Below are 22,120 nucleotides of genomic sequence, written 5' to 3' on the forward strand. Positions count from 1 at the left end.
AGAATCATTGATTGGCTGCCTCCTGCACACCCACTAGGGATTGAGCCTGCAGCCTGGGCATGTGCCCTGACCAAGAATTGAACTGTGATCTCCAGGTTCATAGGTCGATGTTCAACCACTGAGCCATGCTGGCCAGGCTGAATCTATTCAATCTTACACGATTGAAAGGGAAACGTGTTCAGAGGGAAAATGACTTTGTCAAAGTCTCATACATAGGTAATTAAGAGGCAGTTTGAATTTGAAACCAGACTGGTGTGACTTCCAAGCCCATTTCTACTGCCCTGGCTGCTTCTTAGGCCTGGAAGGAGTTAGAGGGCAGTGATAGAGACCGGGGGCATTAACTGTATGCATAGAATATCGGGAAAAGGAGAATGTCTCTCAACACCTTCCCTCCTGTTGAGATGGAGGTGCCCAGGGGATGTGCCTGTGAGAGGTAGGTTACTAGAAAAGTGCAAGAAATCTGAGGAAAGGGCCAAGGACTGAATCCTGAGGGACATCTGTATTGAAGGGACAGTCAGAAGAAGCACACTGATGGGATCATGAAGAGGAACATCCAGAGAAGTTGGAAGACCACGGGAGAGTGTGGTATCACAAAAGTCAAGGGAGGAGGCGTGTGGTTGGCAGAGTTGAGCACTACAGAGAGGCCAAGGGAGATGCGGATGAAGAGGTGTCCCTAAGGAGCACGAGGGGATGAGAACGAATACACTCTCAGGCAATGCAAGCGGCCGCACAGACCCCCGGAGCATGGGCCACGGCGTGTCAGTGCCTGAGCCTCATTCGAAGAACTCTCTGCTCCCCTCTGCGGAGCTGAATGTTTGTGGTGTTTTCTCTGTCATGGCCTTCTTTTCAGTTATTTAATTTGAGTTCTGAAGAAGTTTTGATCTATAATAGTTGACCAAAAAGTGTGTTTGAATGACTGGTATGAAGCATGAAAAAAAAGAATACTGCTAGACCTGCAGTGTAGAAAGAAAGCAAGAGCGTTAGATATTAAAATGCAGTCTGGAGTCAGAGCCGAAACTTGGGAAGAACACAAGTTTCCATCAGTAGCAGGATGGAAAAATAAATTGCGGTGTTCATACAATAGAATAACTAGATAACAAAAACCCATGAACTCCAGCTACATGTGTCAGCATGAATTCATCTCACAATCATAACACTGAGCCAAAGAAGGGAGACGCAGAAACAATACCTACTCTATGCTTCCGTCTTTATAAATTAAAAAACAAGCAGCACTAATCTGTGATGTTAGAAGCCAGGAGAATGGTTAATTTTGGAGAGGAGAGACGGAGCAGCGAGGAGGAGGGGGCTGGAGGAGGGCTTCTGGGCTGTTGGGAGTGGTTGGTCTGCTTCACACAGGAGTGTCAAGATGGGTTTTCAAATAAAAAAGACAACGGGGAGCCTTCAAAGAAATGGTTGAGGAAGCAGTGGAAAAATCAGCAAGCGATTAAGAGTTGGTGGAAGTCCTTTGACCTTAGGAATGCCATCATGAACCTCAGGGCAGCCAATACCTGCGGAAGGTACGTCATTCCTTCAGCAGATCTGCAGAGACTGGAAGAGCAACTGCCAAATATGGGATATACGTACGCGTGGGGAGCAACGTTTGCACCCAAGTACATACACACTGGCATATCATGTGTGGATTCGGGCAGTGCACTCAGACCCAGCCAAGTACCCCACCTCCCTGCCTCCGGTTCCTGTGTTCAGTAGCTATGATTATAGACTTTCTTGTGCCTGTTCAACTTCTCTCCAGATCACTTTCTGATTTCATGTTGCGTCTCAGATGCCCTCAAGATTTGCACATTTATAAGACGTTTTTAACCCCAGGTTGTGCATAACTAGGTCAGTTGGTTTGTGTTCAAGAAGTGCAAACAAATTCTGCTATTAGTTTGTCAAATAAAACGCCATCTTTCACCACTGCATAAAGTAGATACTGTGTCCCAAAGTGAAGCAAGAGTTATTTGTGGATAATGGGTTGTTTGCTGTTGGCTACATCAAGGATTTCCTCCTTTAGGCCAGAAGATACTGAAGTTGATTTCCTTACATGTGCAAGTTCTTCACCTTCAGGTTTATCTCAGGTGGAACTTAGCTTTTTTTTTTTTTTTTTTTTTTTGGAGAAAGGTGACTCACTTGTGAGGAATTTTAAATAGTTAAGCAAGGCAGAGACCTGTTTTTCAAAGTTTTAGAAATTTTCAATAGTCTGTGCTCTGTCGGGATTCATTTTTATCTCTTCCTAACCCCTTATGAGTTAGATTCTCATGATAATTCTGACTAAGATACTAAAATTCCCTTGTGTTTGGGGTGAATGGAAAAGAAACTCTGCATTAGGTGAAAATGAGATTTTATTTTTCTTTAGTTTGAACTGGTTCCAGTAGTTGACATTGCTGGCAAAAAGAGTATTTGACTTTTTTTCTCTTTTTAGGGAATGAAGGTGGTTTTTGCCTATGTTTGAAATCAGTGGCCATGAAAGGTGACTTTCGAAAGTGTGCCTCACAAAGAGAAGAAAAAAAAAGCTGGGGGGAGGGGGAATTCTTATGAACTAAATTAAAAACTTGCATACTTTAAGCGTCACTGCAAAATAACTATGTAAACTTAAGGCAGATACCACACTTCATAATGTGGAACTTATTGTTTCAGTACTTCATTGGGTAAACTTACCATGTTGCATGTATAAGTTGTTAGAGCATTGGTTCAGTTGTGTGGGGGAAAAATCCATAACTTGTTAATCCATCCTGTACTTGTTTTGTTTGTGAACTAAACCATTCATTCCTTTAAGCATTTAGTACATTTAATTATTCACCAACGATATGCTATGTTTAGGAGATACAGAGAAGAATAGAATGCAGTCCGTGCCCGCATTTAAACTAAACTGGGAAGTAAGGACAGACATGGACATAATTACAGCATTGTGATCCATGCTGTGATAGAGAGATGGATGGCAGGCTGCAGGAACTCATAAGAGTGTTGGGTGTGGGGGCAGGGGGTGTAAAGGGAAGCTTTCAAAAGGAGTTTTGGACTCACATTGAATTTGTTTCTCATATATGAGTCCCCCCCCCCCCCATGTGTAAATGATCCTTGTGGAAAACTTGGAAAATACAGAAACATATAAAGACAGTAAGATTCACCCATAATTCAGTTCTCATTTCCTAAGAAAATCACTGTTAATATTTTGGGGTATCTCCTTTCAGACTTTTTCCCTTTGCATATGCTTTCTACTCAGTTTCAATACCACTGTATAGACAATTTTGCGTCCTGTTTTTCCCATTTAACATTAGTTCAAACCTAGTGTCATCTTATTAAAATTATAAATAACATTGCATTTAACATTTCTGTACAAGGATTATTCTTTTATTTATGATTACAATGTTTTCTTAGCACACAGACTCCTAGAGGTAGAATCACTTGGTTAAAAGATGTGAATAGTTTAAAAAGTAATAAACCAAAATGTGTGGCCTGGCCGGCGTGGTGCAGTGGTTGAGTGTCGACCTATGAACCAGGAGGTCATGGTTCAATTCCCAGTCAGGGCACATGCCCGGGTTGTGGGCTCGATCCCCATTGTGGGGCATGCAGGCGACAGCTGATCAATGTTTCTCTCTCCTCATTGATGTTTCTGTCTCTCTCTCCCTCTTTCTTTCTCTCTGAAATCAATAAAAATATATTTAAAAAATTAACACGAAGACAAGTTTGTCCCAAAGAAAATGGTCAAGGTCTTTGGTAATAGTGCTGTACAAATGGTACCAGAGTAGTAACTGTGTGATGTATAGGGGTGGACCATTGTCCGTTTTTACATCCGTGGATAATTATTATTTTTATGAGAAAAGTTCATACAGTTTGATTCTTTCCTAAATGATTATAAAGAAATAATTTCTTTACCCAATTTACTATTCTGTTTTTCCTTTTACATGGTTTTGAGTGACATCAGTTTTCAAATGGCTTTGTAAACAACCATTCTCGGGAACAGTAGCTATTAAATTGGTTTGAAAGCTGCTTGACAATGATGAAAAAAAAAAAAAATTACTTCCCAAAGGCCTGGAGTGAGACCGCCGATTTTTGTGCCAGGGGAAGGCCAGTTCTTACCGCAAGAATTTCCCGGTAACCTTTCATGATTGAAAACATATTACTTGCTATTCAAAAGCACAGGCAAATTAGTGAGGAGCATTTCTAAAATAAGCTCAAGGGTTAGACATGTAATTTGAGGATGACACATCATGATGGTAAAGTGTGTTTCCTTCTGTGTTTTGTTTTAAGCTGTAGAAAGTGCACGCAACGCCACAGTCCGGTCTTCAGTGTGTTTTCACAGCTGTACGATGAGCACACTTGATTGTTAAGGGACTGCTTGTTCCAGGTGTATACGTCTTACTACCTAATGTTTACTTCTAACAGTGCGTTCCCTCTCCTATGTCATAATATATATTTACATAACTTCGGTGCATGGAAATGTTAGGGAACTTGGTATTGTCTTTGAAATGGTCATCTAAGAGCCTCTTTATTACAGGGCTATTCCCTTAAAGCATATGTTTTAAGGAACAGATAGGCCTTTGGGGACTTTGGTGTTGAATGAGCCCAATGACACATCTTTACAGTGAGGGCATGGGAGACTGTGGTTAGATAGCACCTGCACCCATAGTTCAAACTGCAGGCAGTCACTGACTGACACCACCCTAAACAAGAGTGTTCTGTCGGGAGCGAACCCATTTTAGGCCCAGCATGACTGTCAGGGAGCTAACGACAGAGGACAGTGACTCGTCAAGCAAAGCAGACCTCTGCAACATCCGGAACATTCCGTTTCCTTGATCCCTCTGAGACGCGACTGCCACGGAACCACTTGTTTTCTTATAGGAATGTAGAGAGAGAGATAAGCCCCACTGGTGCGGCTCAGTGGTTGAGTGTCGACCTATGAACCAGGAGTTCACAGTTCGATTCCCGGTCAGGGCACATGCCTGGGTTGAGGGCTTGATCCTCAGTAGGGGGTGTGCAGGAGGCAGCTGATCAATGATTCTCTGTCATCATTGATGTTTCTATCACGCTTTCCCTCTTCCTTCCTCTCTGAAATCAATAAAAAAATATATTTTTTTAAAAAAAGAGAAATGAATTAACTTTCTGTGTAACTTTTTACTTTGACGTACTTTAAAATGTCTGAAAAGGTACAGGAATTCCCATACACTTTTCGCTCAGATTCACCCATAGTTTGGCATTTGCTCTATCATCTCCTCCTCTGTATTAGAGAGTAACTGCAGACATCAAGCCCCTTTACCCCTCATGCGTCAGTGTTCACTTCCTAAGGACAAGGAGAACCTCTTACATAACCACAGGACAGATCTCAGAAGCAGGAAATTTTACTTTGATTAGATAGTAGTCTTGTACCAAAGTCCATACTTAGGTTTTGCCAATTGCCTCCAATAATGTCTTTTATAGCAGTGTACTTCCTGGTCCAGGATCCATATCATATCTCTTTGATCTCATTTAATCTTAAACGAATGACCTGTTTTAAGTGAAATGGAGGGAGACACACTTTTCATTGCATGCTTTTATTGCATGCATATCAACTTTAGCATCTTCTCTGAAACAGAAAGTTGGATTTTTTTTTATAGCAGGTACCACGTAGGACATACTTGAACTTCATGGCTTATCAGTTGCTACCTTTTCCAGTTTCTTTCTGACCAGGCGACCATTGGTCCTTACTCAGTCTTGCTGTATAGGCACTGTTGTGTGCAGACTACACTACCAAGCTTTCTTTTGTTCAAGCCTGTCTTTCCTAGCCTGCGATAGCTGCTCTTTCATCCCATGGGAATGTTGAGTGTAGGTTCTGCTGAGACAGTTCCAAAGTATGTCCTGCAGCTTATCTTTAGCTGAGGAAAGAGGACAAGTGGCCACCGTCCTTTTGCTCAAGGCCAGCGGTTCACTCACTTTCTCTTCACTAGGCTATAATTATTCTCTGGAGTACGTGGACAAACAGCATATGCTTGTGATTTCAAAAGCACTCCTAACCTTCCTCATGTTTGTTCCGTTGAAAATTGCATCGCAGCCTGGCCAGCGTGGCTCAGTGGTTGAGTGTCGACCTAGGCACCAGGAAGTCACAGTTCGATTCTCAATTAGGGCACATGCCTGCGTTGTGGGCTCGATCCCCAGTGAGGGGCATGCAGGGGGCAGCTGATCAATGATTCTCTCTCATCATTGATGCTTCTATTTCTCCCTCCTCCCTTCCTCTCTGAAATCAATAAAAATATATTATTTTTTAAAAAAAAAGAAAGAAAATTGCACAGCAGTTTTCTATACTGATGTTTCCTTCTATGAAAGGGTAGCAGTATGGAAATTCTGCTTCCATTCATCCCACAAGATAGGAAGAATTTCCAATTTGAGGTTTCTCTTAATAGAAGTAGGGCCTAAATGGAATCAAATAACTAAGAAATCCAGTACCGTTTTGAAAGGGTTATTTTGTTTAATCTTTTGGTTCTACAAAGATGAGACTTATACTATCATCGAATCTCTGTATTCTGTCTTGATTATTGACATTTTTATAAATGTCTGATTACAAAAGGTTCTGATGTTCTTCCCAAGGTTTTTTCTTTTCCTTTTCTTCTTTTGTTCTTCCCAAAGTTTACCTAGGAGTGTGCTTTCTTAATATTTATCTTGTCAGTCTTAACCTTTTTATTTAATGAGTTGAAAGTTTTTGATAGTTTTTGTACATACAAGTTTTCATTACTATCACTATTTTAATTTACTTTTGTAAGAATGTATTTTTATTTCATAAAGCCGCAAGTTAGACTTTTCACACCAAGATATATCTAGATACTTACCTATCGGTGACCTGTATTAGTGAATCTGAGTGACACCGTATTTGCTGATCTGCTGTGCAGATGAGTAATGTGTGTGATCACATTATGTATGTGCACTTTTTGGGTGATGCCTGAGATGATGTTGAACTAGGTCTTCTGCTCTTCAGCTTTCCAGAGTGAAGACCAAAGCCACATGGTGTCACCCTATCAGCTAATTCCTCATCTTGTTTGATTTGTTAAGCCCAAGTTCCATTGCAGGCCAATTCCTGAATTGTGAGGCACAAAGGCTGTGTGGTGCAGGGGCAGACCTAAAGTCTTAGTTCTATTGCAGAAGAAGATGAGAGTGAATAGGTGCCAGGTAGGCAACCTCCAGAGTTCATTCTGCAACCCTTCACTCTCTCCGTATGTCCCTCTCCGGCCGCTCAGTCCTCTCTGCACCAACAACCTTTCAGTTGTCCGAATTCAGCACAGTTTTTTTTGTCCTAAAATTTTTCAGAGGTTCACGTCTTGTACAGTAAGCTCATCAAATAATATTTTCCTTTCTTTCAAAGGGCAAAGCATGGGTGTAGAAAGCCACCACATGAGTGGAAAATGTTGTTGGAGCGGAAATCCCATCATTTCTGTGGTGATGGAAATATTCTGTATCTGCCACAGTCTAATAGAGAGCCACTAACCACAGGTGGCTGTCCAGCCCTTGAAATGTGACGAGTGCAACTGAGGAGCTGAACTTTACATTTTACATCATTTTCATTAACTTAAGTTGACATCGCCAGATGTGGTCCGTGTCTACCACATTGGATTGTGCAAGCCAGCACTAACACTCACCCGTCTGTGACTCCGGGCACATCCCTCCACCGCTCCGAACTCAGGCTACTCACCTGAACATGAGGATTATACTTCCCCTGCCTGTCACAGAGACTTGAGAACCAGATAACAGTGTAGATATAAAAGCTCTTTGCAAATCATACATTGAAAATATAAAATGACATTATCAATATTTTGCTACCCCTGTCTCTTTTCATAGCAAAGCTAGAAGCAGCCACTTTTGGTTGATTACCTCAGTCCTGTTATTTCTCCTGTTCTATGGCTGATTATTTCTTTTAGTGGGAATAAACCTAGAGCAGTGATTCTCAACCTGTGGGTCGCGACCCCTTTGGGGGTTAAAAGACCCTTTCACAGGGGTCGCCTAAGACCATGGGAAAACACATATATAATTACATACTGTTTTTGTGATTAATCACTGTGCTTTAATTATGTTCAATTTGTAACAATGAAATTGGGGGTCACCACAACATGAACTGTATTAAAGGTTTGTGGCATTAGGAAGGTTGAGAACCACTGACCTAGAGTCTATTGTGTAAGTGGGGAGAGAAAGCAAAATTAAAATAATAGGGTAAATAGGGAGAGGCAGTAAGATGGAAACAATTTATTATGAACTATTATTGAACCTGATAGTAGCTCTTAAACAAGTTTGAAAGTGAAAATTGAAGACAGATTTAAAAAAATATTTTTATTTTAGAGGAAGGGAGAAGAGAGAGATAGAAACATCAATGATGAGAGAGAATCGTTGGTCAGCTGCCTCCTGCATGCCTCCCACGGGGGATCAAGCCCACAACCCGAACATGTGCCCTTGACTGGAATCAAACCTGGGACCTTCAGGTCACAGGCCGACGCTCTGTCCATTGAGCCAAACCAGCTAGGGCGAAGACAAGATTTTTTTCAAGTGAAAACTTTACTTATAAAAATGGTCCTTATTTTTTAAAAAAGGAATCAACACAGGAAGTTATAAAGAGGAAAGTAAAAAACACAAAATCTCTCCACCCGGGATAGCGATTTTCAGTGTTTTGGTGTGTCCTACTAGAGTCCTTTTCTTGTATATGTGTAACTTTCTTACACAAATATGGGAACTTGCTGCTTTAGCCTGCATTTTTCACTTGAAAAAATGTATTAGTGATATTTTTACATGTCAATAGATATATATCTACTTTAAAATATCTATAGGTTTCTAATTACAAACATAATAACAAAGTTATACAAAGTTAAAAATTCAAGCATTGCATAAATATAAAATGTACAAAGAGAAATTCCCAGAATTTACATCCCCTTCACATAATTGTTGGTGTATATTTATTCTATTCTGATATACACACATACATGTGTATGTACATATTAATGTTATTTGAAATTTTATTTTTATAAAAACTAGACCACACTATACTCATCTTAAACTTGCCTTTTTCGCTTAGCAGCATATGTTTTATACATTTATTTTATACTAGAGGCCCAGTGCACATGCACTGGAGGGGGTGGGGGGGGTCCCTCAGCTCAGCCTGTGCCCTCTTGCGGGCCTAAGCCGGCAGTTGGACATCCCCCGAAGGGTCCTTAGCGCTGCCACAGAGGCAGGAAAGGCTCCTGCCTACACCTCTGCGCTCTTCAGCCATGAGCCCGGCTTCTGGCTGAACGTTACTCCCCCTGTGGGAGAGCACTGACCACCAGGGGGCAGCTCCTGCATTGAGTGACTGCTCCCTGGTGGTCAGTGCACGTCGTAGCGACCAGTCATTCTGCCATTCGGTTGATTTGCATATTAGGGTTTTATAATATAGAACATTATTTACTGTATTCCATACAGGTAATTTAATCAATTTAACGGTGAGCTGATTTCAGTTTTTCGTTAATAAAGATATGATTATGCTAATGACTGTGTGTGTGTGTGTGTGTGTGAGTTTTTCTTAGTATAGATTCCTAAAAGTAAAATAGAGGTCAAAGTGTGTGTACATTTAACTTTTTCTTTTTAAAAAATATGTTTTCATTGACTTTTGAGAGAGAGAGGAAAGGAGAGGGAGAGAGAAAGAGAGAGAAAGAGAGAGAAACATCCATCAGCTGCCTCCTGCATGTGCCCTGACTGGGAATCGAACTGGCGTTCTCTCGGTGCACAGGAAGACACTCAACCAACTGAGCCACACATGCCAGGGCTAACATTTTTACATCCATTACTAGATTGTTCGGTAGCAAGTGACACGAATTTAACAGAGCATGGACGTGTATTCAACATGGGTATTGCCATATTCATCTGGGGAGAATACATTTTATTGTTGTTAATGGATTTTCTTCGTGTTGATCCTTGTCTGAAAAATAACTGGGTGAGTTTATGTGTACTCATCCTTAGGGAATTGTACATCTCACATTTTGCCTGTAGTACATTGATGAACCCACTGCCTTTTCTTCAGTCTGGATTCCTAAGTCTGTACTTCTTTCTCCCTTATTTTAATCTCTTCTATTCCTCAAAGGTAGGGTAAAAGAAGAAAAGTTGGTGACTTTGGATTTCCTTGGCATACCACATAGAACACATGATTTAGTGACTAAGAGACCTAAGGCTGGTCGTCAGTGCTAAGCATTCCATTTGATTCATTCAACATTCCATTACTAATTTAGCTGGTGGTTGTGCAGCTTTAAATACATTTTATATAAACACACTTCTCCGTTTTCTGTTTGGTCACAGGAGTTTGTTCTCTGTAGATACTCAGTGTGCTGCAGGAGCTTTAGAATAAGAAGATGGTTGTCCGCTTCTTTGGTTGGCTGAATACTTCCTTTTTTTCTGTTCTATATGCTTTACTTTTTAATTTTATTTTTTAGAATGTTACATGCAATAATCATTAATATCTCAAGAAAAATGATTTTAAGTATAATGATGTTACATGCAATAAACATTAATATTTCAAGGAAAAAAGATCTCAAATATAATATCACCAAAACTGTACTAACATAGTATAATATCACAAAAGTTGTGGGAAATATTAAAAATCTGCAAATAATAGGATTACTTTTATTATTTTCTAAAATATTTTTTCTCTGACTCCATTTTTGTTCATCAGTTTATGTTGTTTATTGTATTCCACAAATGAGTGAGATCATGTGGTATTTCGCTGAGCATAATGCTCTCCAGGTCCATCTGTATTCAATCATAAGCACCAACTACTCACACACACAAACACACACATACACATTTTGGATTAAAACTTGAATTTAAGGATTTCTGTCCTTAAAGAGAATTAGAAATAAAACAAATGACAATATAACCATACGAAATTTAAAAAAAAACACACCACAACATACCACACCTGTGTATTGACAGAAAGAATGATTTAGGTTAGGTAGAACTTTGCAGAGCTTCCTGGAAGAAATTGCATACTTACCTGGATTTTGAAGTTGGTGAGATCTCGTAGTCTGGGCACATAGAGCAGGAAGTGCGTCCTAAATGAGAGTTGGGGGAGGGCACGTGAAACACTCTGGGTGGAAGGTTGAGTGCCAGCAACATCTCTGATTGGAGTAGATCACCTGACCCAAGAAAGAATGCAGGAAGCTTAGAGAGAGAGGGAGAAGGAGAAGAAATGTAAAGACTGAGGAATAGCGACTATTTCTGACCAACAGTAGTTCAGAAACACCATCAATTTAGTGTCCATCTGAACCATAGAGTCCTGAGTGACCCCCGTCCACGGAGACACTGTTGGGATGAACCGTCTCAGGAACCTTGCAGCCAGCTAAACTGATGGCTCCTAGTCACCTCCCAAAAAGTCATCTGTATTCTTGTTCTCATACTGCTTCTCGCTTCTCCCTTCTGACCCAGGATTAGCAACCCACGCTCCACTGCATCTATCTTCTTTCTCAACCTTTAACTGCATTGTCCCCCTGTCTCTCAGGGACCTCACCTGGCCAAAGCCCAGCCGTGGACCTATCAGATTGCTCTTTTCTATTTCCCTCTGTACATTCAATATTGGGGCTGTTGAGACTTGCTGGGGGAAATTACTGTACAGATAGGTATCAGTAAGTGTATAGTTGTTAACCTCACGTGGATCTTCAGACTCGGGGATTCCTCCTGTGCTTCCCTGGGCTGCTCTCTCTTATTCTGCAAAGTATCTACTTCATATTCTTCCCACTAATCTCCTATTTCTATCCTGTCCCCTCTCTCCTGCATCATCGTCCTGCTTCTCAGAGAAACACTCCTCTAGATCTAAACTCCCATTCCTGCCGGTACATCTAAATGCCGTGTCTTTGCCCCTTCCCTCCTTCCTTCCTGTTACTGTACAAGATGTGCTAACCCTCCTCTCTTAGGCCAGTCCCGCCTACCCTCCCATGGATCCCGTCTCTTCTACCCTCCCAGGAACACTGATCTCTCACGTTTTGTTCTTCCAAATCTTCATGCTTGCCCTCTAACCTGGACCCTTCCCTACAGCATTCAGGTCTTATAGTGTACACCTGTTGTTTCATCTGACTAGCATCCAGCCCTCCTTCCAATCTAGTCGAATGGTCATTTTGGGAGCCACAATTTAAATATAAGGCCCTCATCCTCTTTGGCCACTGTTGCTTGATCTAGGAGTGGACACCTGACTCAAGCTGGAACAGTCACAGTTCTTCAGCAGGATTTTATATTTGAAATGAAATAATTTTGCTCTCTTTTGATGGCTGAAATTCAGAATGTGCATATTTTGGAACTGTTGGGAATCAAGTTCTGCATGAGGATTGAAGAGCAGAAAAAATAGTAGTGATAGAAGAATGAGTGAATGAGAGAGAGCGAGAGCGAGAGAGAGAGAGAGAGAATGAATGAATGAATATGAATGCATTATAGCCAAGAGGCAAAAACACCATTTCCTGAGTTCTTTACAAGCCCTGATTCCCATTCCTTTCCTTGTCATGACCCACTTAGGAAGTGATAATATCAATAGTACCTACTGAGGGGAAGGAATAAGACTGCGCTTGTAGCTAGTGGGCACATTTGTAACATGAGCTCAGGTGAGGAGGTTGTCTTCTACCGTGTTCTGGGAGAGCACACCTGCAGCCCACCCCCGGGTGGAGTTGCCCTGTTCCAGTATCTGGCTCCAGTTCTTAGCTTGGGCGCCAGCCTGTAGGTCCTGGGAGATGCCCACATAAACTTCCCATAGATGTCAGTTCCTCCAAGCTGCCTTCCTGAACTCCCAGATGGCTCTCCCATGTCCCCGGGGCCCTGCCCTCTAATGATCTGTCTGTCTGTGTGCCCCGTTGTCCCGTGAGTCCCAGGAGGGAGGAGGCACATAGCCCCAATTCTCTGAGTGTGTAAACATCCCCTGAATGAAGGCATCATGCTTTGCCCAGGTGAAAAGGTGAAGACGAAGATTGTTGTTGGAACCAAGTCTATGTGTACATATTCTTTCTTCTTAAAGGAGACAGCTGAGAATGGGAGCCCTGGAGAGGAAAGCGCACGAGAACTATGTCCTCGCGGCATTTTCTATCCCATAATGTTGTCAGAACGTGACATCTTTTCATTTTCTCATATGTTGACTGGAATTGCATGCCTCAGTATTCATATTGGAAAATGACACTCAAACCATTTTCAGAATAACAGATCTCTGTGGAGTAAAAAAAAAAAAAAAAAAGCCTTTAAAAAAACACCCTGAGAATAAATTGGGCATAGTAATACGGGCACAACAATTTATCGGTGGTGTCTACTGGCAGAATTACGTGTCCATTGTTGACCAGTACTGAAGAATACAAAGAGGGTTAGTTTCCTTCTCATAGGGTTAACCTCCCCCCTTCCACCCCGCCACCCCCCAGGCTTTCTCTCTCGGGAGGGAGCCCTTTGCTCTCAGTTTGCTGTCTGTCACGGACTTCCCAGGTCACTGCTTCACTTTGTTCGGTGTGAGAGAATCCAGACTACAGCCAAGTGAAGGCACACGGTCACTCCTCACTTAGCTGGCCCCAGTGTTAAAGCACTCAGAGTCTCTTCCAGGGGCTTTTGCCCTCCTTTGGTCCTTAGGCCCTGCTACTGTGGCTTATAGTCATTTTGGTAAGACTCCAGCTTGCTCTGAATTCTGGTCGAAGATTTTCACTTATTCACTTCTTGACTTTTGGAAAAATAAGGTTCTTTCTTCATCGGGGCCTCAACGTACCTCTGTTTAACTCTGAATTTACCAGCTGTCCACCTGGCTCTCTCCAGCAGCTCGTTCTGCCTTCTTGGCTTCGACTTAGTCCTGTTTGCTTCTGCTTCCCCGTGGTTTTTCACATTTCCTGTACTTTTGGTCAAGATGAAGACTCTCCTACCCTGCCTTTTTCCCCTTCAATTTTTGTTTAGCTCACAACCAGTTACCTTTGCAGAAATATAAGCAGCAGTTATTTCATAACCTTAGAGAAAATGATCAACAATGTTGTAATTCTTCATGAGTTAATTTAAACATTTAAGCTGTTTCAAATAAAGTCACAGTTGGGTTGGAATCTGGTGTTATAAGAGAAAGTTTGGCTAAATAGTTTATGATTAATCTGGGAAAATATGTGATAGCATTGAAAAGTTTGAGAAGGAGGAGTTTCGAGTAAAGACGTAAGCCTACTCCTGGCACCCAAGTGGGCTCCTCGGTGGTACTCGGGCCTTCCCCCATTACATTATTTCCCGTCCTCTAACAGCCAAAGTGGCCTTTCTAAAGTGCATATCCGAGGATTTGCTCCAGGATTCAACTCTTTAGTGGCTTATACCTCGCCCGCAGGAGAAGCACAAACTCATTTTCAAGGCCCTACATGAGCGCACCCGTGCTCTGCCTCCAGCCTCAGCTCTTGCCACACTCCCCTTCCATTCTGCACTCCCATCGGGGTGACATGCTCTTGGGCTCAGCCATGGGCTCCCTTTTCTCTTCCACTTCCACATCTTTTCAGCGTGCTTTCTTCTCAGCCCTACAACATCACAGCCTCCAGAAACCGTTCCCCATTTCCAAGTCCAGGTTAGAGGCCTCTTAGCCCCCTGTGCATCTCCTAGCAAAGGTACCACACTGTGTTGTCACTGCCTGGGGACTTCTCTCCATCCTCCCACCAGCTGCAAGTGCCGGAAGGACAGGGACCAGGTGTGCCTGGCTCACACTTTTTACCCTGGAATCCAACACAATGCAGGTGCCCAGTGAATATTGCTGCAGTGAAATAATTATGAGGCTCTGAGACTGGGGACGATGTGATGGTGTTGTAAAAATAGACTAATTGATGGAACTGAAAGGAGAGTCCAAAAGGAGACTGTTGCCTGTATGAAAATTTAACAAGTAATGAAGTATGCATCGTAAGTCCAAAGAGTAAAGGAATATTTATTTGATAAATGGTATCATTTTTAAAAAGCCAGCATCGGTGAGGACATGGTGTATTCCCATGCATTGTTGAGTACCAATATCAGTTGATAGAATTCTTTCTGAAACAGTTATATCAATCCCAGGTGGTCATATACATTGATTCAGTAATTCTACTTCTGTGAATCTAGGTTAAGGAAACTTTCTAGATAACAGATAAAACTTTAAAAGTTGGTCATCCAAGTGTTTAATGACAGCAAAAAATTAAAAATAATTTAATAATAGCAGTAGGAAAATAATTAAATGATGACATACTAGTATGTAACGGATAGAATAATACATAACTATTAAAAATAAATATGAGCCACACCTGGAAAAAGATGTTCACAATATTTATTGAATTTCTACCCATCCCACTTACCCCCCCCCCAAAAAAAAGAATAGCCCAATAAAAAAATAGGCAGGCACTTAAAAAGATAGCCAAATGATCAATAAACATTTTAAAAGTCCACAATATCATTGCACATCAGGGAAATGCAAGCTGAAAACCACGAGATAACATTATATATTCATCAGAGTGGCTAAAATTAAAAGGACTGACAAAAATCAAATGTTGGTGAGGATATGAAGCAATTGGAACAATTAGCTATTGCCAGGGAGAATATAAATTAACTCAGCCACTTTGGAAAGCTCTTTGGCAGTATTTTTTCAAAGCTAAATAACTACACACCTATCCTATGACCCAGCACCCCTTCTAGGTATGTACTCAGGAGAAATGAGTTCAGATGTCTGTCAGAAGAAATATCCAGAAGGATGTGATGGCTGCTTTCAGGTGAGAAACGCATTCCTGCGATAAGGAGTTTGTTGTACTCTCTGTGGTCTCAAGCAGAACCAGCATCAGAAGGTAGAAGCCATTCCCGGAAGCCAGTTTCAGGCTGTGTAAGGAAACTGTGGCAGTGCTGTTCACGCAATTATTCAAAACACTGGTTACGTGCCCTTCTGTAGTAGCGAGGAAGGAAGCTATGAGAATAATATAATGTTTCAAAGCCATGATACAAGTATGAACAGAGCCTGGCCGGCATGGGTCAATGGTTGAGCGTCTCCCTGTGATCCAGGAGGTCACGGTTTGATTCCCAGTCGGGGCACATACCTGGGTTTCAGGCTCGGTCCCCAGTGTGGGGAGTGCAGGAGACAGCCAATCAATGTTTCTCTCATCGTTGATGTTTCTCTCTCTCACACTCTCTCTCCCTCTCCCTTCTTCTCTGAAATCAATGAAAATATATACATTTTAAAAAATAACAAGTATGAATAGTGTGTTATGAGAGCCCAGAAGAGGAAACATTCTCTTCTGCAGGAAATTGGAGGAGGTAACATTTTTGTTGAATATTGAGTGATGGATTAATCAGTGTTTGCCAACCAGCCAGGCAAGGACTGGTATCTGGGGGATGGAGGGGTGTGTGTGTGTGTGTGTGTGTGTTGGGGAACAAAGCTGTGTTTAATGAACCCTGTGAAGGTATGTTTGGGACAAGAGTGTTCAGGACTTTGTATGTCCTGTGTGGTCAGTAGGAAGACACTTAGGAAAGGGAATATGTGTGTTTGTTTTTTGGGGGGTGCAACTATAGCCGCAGTGTGTAAAGCAGACTGGATGGGAAGAGACTGGTAGCCAGATGCTCATTAGGGAGTACCCATCATTCTCCGGTGGCGGATGAGGAGGCTGGGGAATCGATGGTGGAGTTAGGAGGTTTGACTGCCTAAGACCCATTCCTGGCTTCCACTCAGGAGGCCTTGCCGACACATTGGTTCATTGTGCAGGAGGTAAGGGAGAAGAAAGAATTGAGGGTGGTTCACGGGTTGCTAGCTTGGTAAGCTGGGGGCTTGCTGATCCTGACCTTACCCAGGAACCTTGTGGTCGCGGCTGTGAGGGCAGGCACCATACCTGCGTGCTCACTGCCATTTTCCCAGTGACTGGAACAGTGAGTGAATGAACAATTGGCCATTCTCCCAAAGTGTCCTACTAATTTGATGGCAATTCTGGGGCTTCTGTTTTTTATATTTAATTAATATTAATCAGGTTAAACATGATATCAAATATTATTAAATTTTGGAGACGTTAACTCATGTGTTCATTCAGCAAACACTTATCAAGTGCCTACTATATGCCAGGGACTGTTCCTGGCTCTAGAGAAAACAAACCAAAAAAAAGAAAAAAAAGATAAGCAATCCATTCCTTCATGGAGTGTTTTAAAATATGTTTTTATTGATTTTAGAGAGGGAGAGGGAGAGAAACATCAGTGGACTGCCTCCTGCACGCCCCACATTGGGGATCGAGCCCACAACCCTGGCATGTGCACTGACTGGGAATTGAACCTGTGACCCTTGTGCATGAGACTCTGCCCAACCCAACTGAGCCACACCTGCCAGGGCTCCTTAGTGGAGTTTTTATTTTAGGGAGGAGAGACAGACAATAAAAATCCTAGTAAAGAAGCAAATAAACCCTGGCCGGTTTGGCTCAGTGGATAGAGTGTCAGCCTGTGGACTGAAGGGTTCCGGGTTCGATTCCGGTCAAGGGCATATGCCCAGGTTGCGGGCTTGATCCCCAGTAGGGGACGTGCAGGAGGCAGCCAATCAATGATGCTCTTTCATCATTGATGTTTCTCTCTCTCTCCCTTCCTCTCTGAAAGCAATAAAAATATATATTATTTATTTATATATGTGTGTGTGTGTGTGTGTATATATTTGTGTATATATATATATACACACACACACACACACACACACACACACAAATACATACATATATAAAGGAGCAAATAATACTGTGCATTAGGTGGAAGAAGTGCTATGGAGGAAGAGCACAGTGGGGAGAGAGGGGTGTGGTTTGCCCAGAAGGGGACACTGGGAAGAAGTGAGGAAGTGTGCCATGCAGTTGTTGTGAGCTGCTAATTAGTCTAGGAGCAGAGAATTCCAAGTGGCAGGAAGTGCCGATGCAGAGACCTGTCAGGTGGGGACTTGCTTGGTGTGTGTAGAAGAACAATGGAGAAGCCAGGGAGGCTGCAGCACAGGGCGTGGGGAGTAGAGAGAGACGCCGTCATAGGTGTGGGTGGATTGGAGTCAGGAAGGCTGATGGAAAGATTTGGCATTTTCCTGAGCGCCTTGGAGAGTCTGAGCAGAGGCATGACGTGATCTGACTTACATAGTAACAGAATCACTCCTGCTGCTCTTTAGAGACGTAAACTAAAGAGGAAGCAGGGGCAGAGGCCGGGACACCAGATGGGAAGCTGTACAGTAATCCAGGTGAGAAGGATGTGGTGGCTTGGACCAGGGTGGCAGCAGCAGAGGTGGTGGGAAGGCAGGCCCTGGAAATCGTTTGAAGGTAGGCGTTGCTGGCAGAGAGCAGGTGGAGCAGGCCTGCAGGCAATATCAGGAGCTCAGTTTTGCACATTATATGTTTGAACATTATATGTTTGAAACGCCCAGCAGACATCCAGTGGAGAGGTTCAGGGGAGGAGTCCAGGCTGGAGGAAGAATTCAGTTCAGAGGGACTTGTTATTGTGTGTGTGGTTTATGATTTGAACACCCAAGGGTGCTATACCCAACTCTACTTTGGAATCATGTAAAGGTCCCTTGGGAAGAGTTCAGATTATGTTTTATAGGTGCAAAAACATCTGAGAGGTTGATAAATTAAGCTGCTAACTTGTACCCAAGTTAAAAGTTATTTGCATTTTAAAGGACGGGGGAGACTTAATACATAATAATTTCTGTGTTTTACATTCATTTTTTAGTTTTACTTCAAAATAAAACATGCTCTTACTCAAGTCAATAAAATTGGTGACATTGACAGTTTTTAATGCAGCTGCCTTTACTCTAAACCAGCGGTCGCCAACCTTTCGGACCTCACAGACCAACAGTGGTCCACGGAACAGTGGTTGGCAACCGCTGCTCTAAACATCAGTTCCTTTCTTTATTTGCCCAGCCCTTCTCATTAGTGTGTGTTCACAGACTGAGTTAATTTTAACAAATACAAAATATAATCAGGAAATAACACAGAGTATACCAGACATAATTCCTGATTAATAGAATGATGGCTATGAGAAGATTGGGAACTATAAGACATCGTTAAGCATTTTTTATAGCTAAACATTATCCATAACTACCGATATTCTATTTACTATACTGTTACTTTCAAGGCCCTGAATGTTATTTACTTCAGGAAGAAATTATGGAAAATAGCCATCTTGATACAATGGTATGAAACGGGGATTTGTTTATTAGTTAGTGAAATCTTTTCCTTTTCTTAATATTTAGCTTTACATGCACAATTAATTGGATTCGTGCACCAGTGGGATCCCTTGGTCTGAACTGCAGGGATTGGGCAGAAACCGGCTCTCTGACATCCCTTGAGGGGTCCCGGATTGTGAGAGGGCAGTTCTCGGGTGACGCACCCCAGAATCCGGCTCCCTCCTCTCTGGTTCCGGGTATGTCACCTGAGAACCGCCGCTGCCAAGTGACCGCAGCTCAGCAGCTCCTACATTGAACGTCTGTTCCCTTGGTCAGTGTGCGTCATAGCTACTGGCCAGTCGACCCGTTGCTTAGGCTTTTATATATATAGATATTTTGTGGAAAGCCCTTGGCCATGTTGGGGCTGGGGCAGTTGCCTCAGGAACCACCTGACAAAGGAAAGGACAGACAGAGCTGCCGTTGGTGAAAGGGTAGAACTTGATTCATTCTTTCTTCTGAGAAGCATTTGCGGAGACCCTCCTCTATTTCACACATGTCATGTCATCTGCTATCTGTCAGAGGTCGAGAAACTAAAGACAGTCTGGAAGGCCGTGGAACACAGTCCAAGTCCTCTGACTTAGAGGAAAACGGAATCAAGAAGCACAGGGAGGGGGCAGCAGAGGGTCCCATTCAGCTCCACCTTCTTGACGAAGTGACAGGAGCCCACGTTCCTGTAAACACGATGTGACAAGCACAGTTTAAGCACCTCACCTGTATCAACGCTGCAGCACAGCCCTCCCGAGAGAGGTACTCCAATGATCTCCGATTTGAGCTTGGGGAAACGGAGATACAAGAGGTGGAACTTAACTCAAGTTCACACAGCTAATGAGTGGTAGAGCCAGCATTTGACCTGGGTAGGTATCACTTTTTTGAGAACGTCTTCCTCCAAGCACTGTGCTGAGTGTCTTGTAGACATTTATCTAGTGAATCTTTGTATAGGACAGTAAGTTCTATTTATACATGAGGCTGTAAAGCTTAGCGAGGTCGTTACCCACAGTCACACAGCTAGGAAGTGCTGCCGCGTGGCCTTACCTAGAAAAAGCGAGGTGGTGGAAAACGCCTCGCACTTACCTGTAATGACAAAGGCATGCCTCGTGACCGGATCAGGCCATTCGCATTTCAGGAAAAGAAAGCAGCAGGCCAGTGTGAACTTCTGTAAATATTTGTTTAAGAATCACACGTAAACCCAAGTCCAAATACTGCAATGTAAGTTGTGTAGAAAAGTAATCTAATTTTCCGGGGGTGGGGGGGGGGTGGGGAGGGAGGAGTGCACAAAATGAGTTAATAAATGCAACACAGTGTTTTTACTGCACACAGTTCGGTTATTACTTTGTGGTGCATTAATAATTAATTACATTGTTTTCACCTTGTTTATTTAGATTTGAGCATGTGTTCCTTTGTAATATATCCTAAGCCTTCATTTTCAAAACAATTTAGTGGAAGCCTGATGACTGCATTCCTCTTTAAACCTGTACTTTAATGGGATTATTATTTCATTATGTGAAAGCACTTACTGCTCTGTCAGCATGGGTTCTAAGTAGTGTTCATTAATCAGTGAGAACAAAAGTGAAATAAATTCCTTCTGAGAGGATGTATCTGGGTACCATCAGTAGAGGGTGTTTTTCATAGGTTTCCTGCAGTTAAACCCCAGCATGGTCTGACACAGCAAAAAATAGCAGAAAGCTATTTCTTTTTCCTCTGAGTAAATATCATGTGCTTTGAAAAAAATGTCATTCTCTTCTCTTTCCCAGCAGAATTTTGAAAGCATTTTTCTGATTGGAAAGCACATTATGAAAATTGCTGCTTAGTACTGTGCTGAATTCCATTTTCTTTTTAGTCTGTGACACTGTTTATTCTGTTGATTACAGTCAGTAATATATTTCTAAAAACCTTACCTTTCCCCCCTTTTTTTGCATTCATATACCTCATGTATCATTTAAAACCTTTTAATTTTATTGTAGAAAAATTAGAAAGTGTGTCAGGAAAAGAAAACTGTAATCAGTCCATTTAGTGATAATCATTCTTAATATTTTGTATTTATCTGCCCAGGCTATTTTTCCAGTATAGGTATAGATATAGAGGTAAGATAAATGCCTACATGATTTATACAAATAAAAATGAATTCATGCCATAAATAGGTGATGTAATGTACCCCGCAAATCACAGAAGGACGCCTCAAAAAGTCGAATTAAAGAGTCACATTTATTGCAATCCGGGACTATGAGGGGCCATTTTGCTTTCCCAAATCTCATAGTGATAAGATGGTGGCAAAGCCAGACTTATATAGGCAAAGATCACAAAGGTATTGATTACATCTCAAGGTTTGGAATGAGGAACCTGGTTTGCAAAAAAGCAGTTTACAGAAGCAGAAGCAGCATGTTAATTATAGTTTTGGGTCTCGGGGTCACTGAATTGACAGAAACACATTATCTAGAGCCCTCGGGTCTGGAATGAGGAACCTGGGTTAAACTTAGGCATGTTATCTAAATTACAGTTTTGGGTCTCTGGAACACTGAGTCAACAAGGATACGTTAACTGGAGCCCTCTGACCTTAGGATAACTGTGCTGTCCTTCCCAGGTTAAGGAAAATGTGCTAAGACCAGTATGACCACAACAAATGGGATTTCACATTACAATCAATAGGGTATTCAACCGAATGGGATGATTTATATAATTCAGAAAATCAAAATAGCCTTTCTATTGTTAAACAAAGCAAATGGATACAGAAGCCAAACATCAGGGTTAAAGTTAAACTATGGTTTCTACCTGAGATGATTGCTACCATACTTCATAGGTGCAAAGGTTTCTCTGGCTTACTGTTTTTAAAAACATTTTCAGGTCAATAGATAATATCTCTGTAGCATTATTTTTATCAGCTTCATGCTCCACTATACAGTATCTCAAAGTCATGTTTTCATCATCCCCACTTTAATCCAGTGATAGCAGCTCCTGGGGGGGTTCTAAGCAGTCATACATTTTTAGTGTTATATGTAATGATCA

At 42.0% G+C, this 22,120-nt stretch overlaps 1 protein-coding gene and 1 long non-coding RNA gene across 2 annotated transcripts in view; both read left to right on the top strand.

Moving 5' to 3' along the window:
• MYO1D (myosin ID) overlaps positions 1-22,120 on the top strand; it is a 271,271-nt gene that overhangs the window by 19,865 nt on the left and 229,286 nt on the right. The gene's annotated exons all lie outside the window — the stretch shown is intronic.
• On the top strand, positions 1,369-6,229 carry LOC132218376 (uncharacterized). Its single transcript, XR_009449171.1, has 2 exons — positions 1,369-1,517; positions 3,373-6,229. It is a non-coding gene; the product is annotated as an uncharacterized LOC132218376 (long non-coding RNA).

The sequence above is a fragment of the Myotis daubentonii genome, chromosome 16 (assembly GCF_963259705.1).
Source record: "Myotis daubentonii chromosome 16, mMyoDau2.1, whole genome shotgun sequence".
Taxonomy (NCBI): Eukaryota; Metazoa; Chordata; class Mammalia; order Chiroptera; family Vespertilionidae; genus Myotis; species Myotis daubentonii.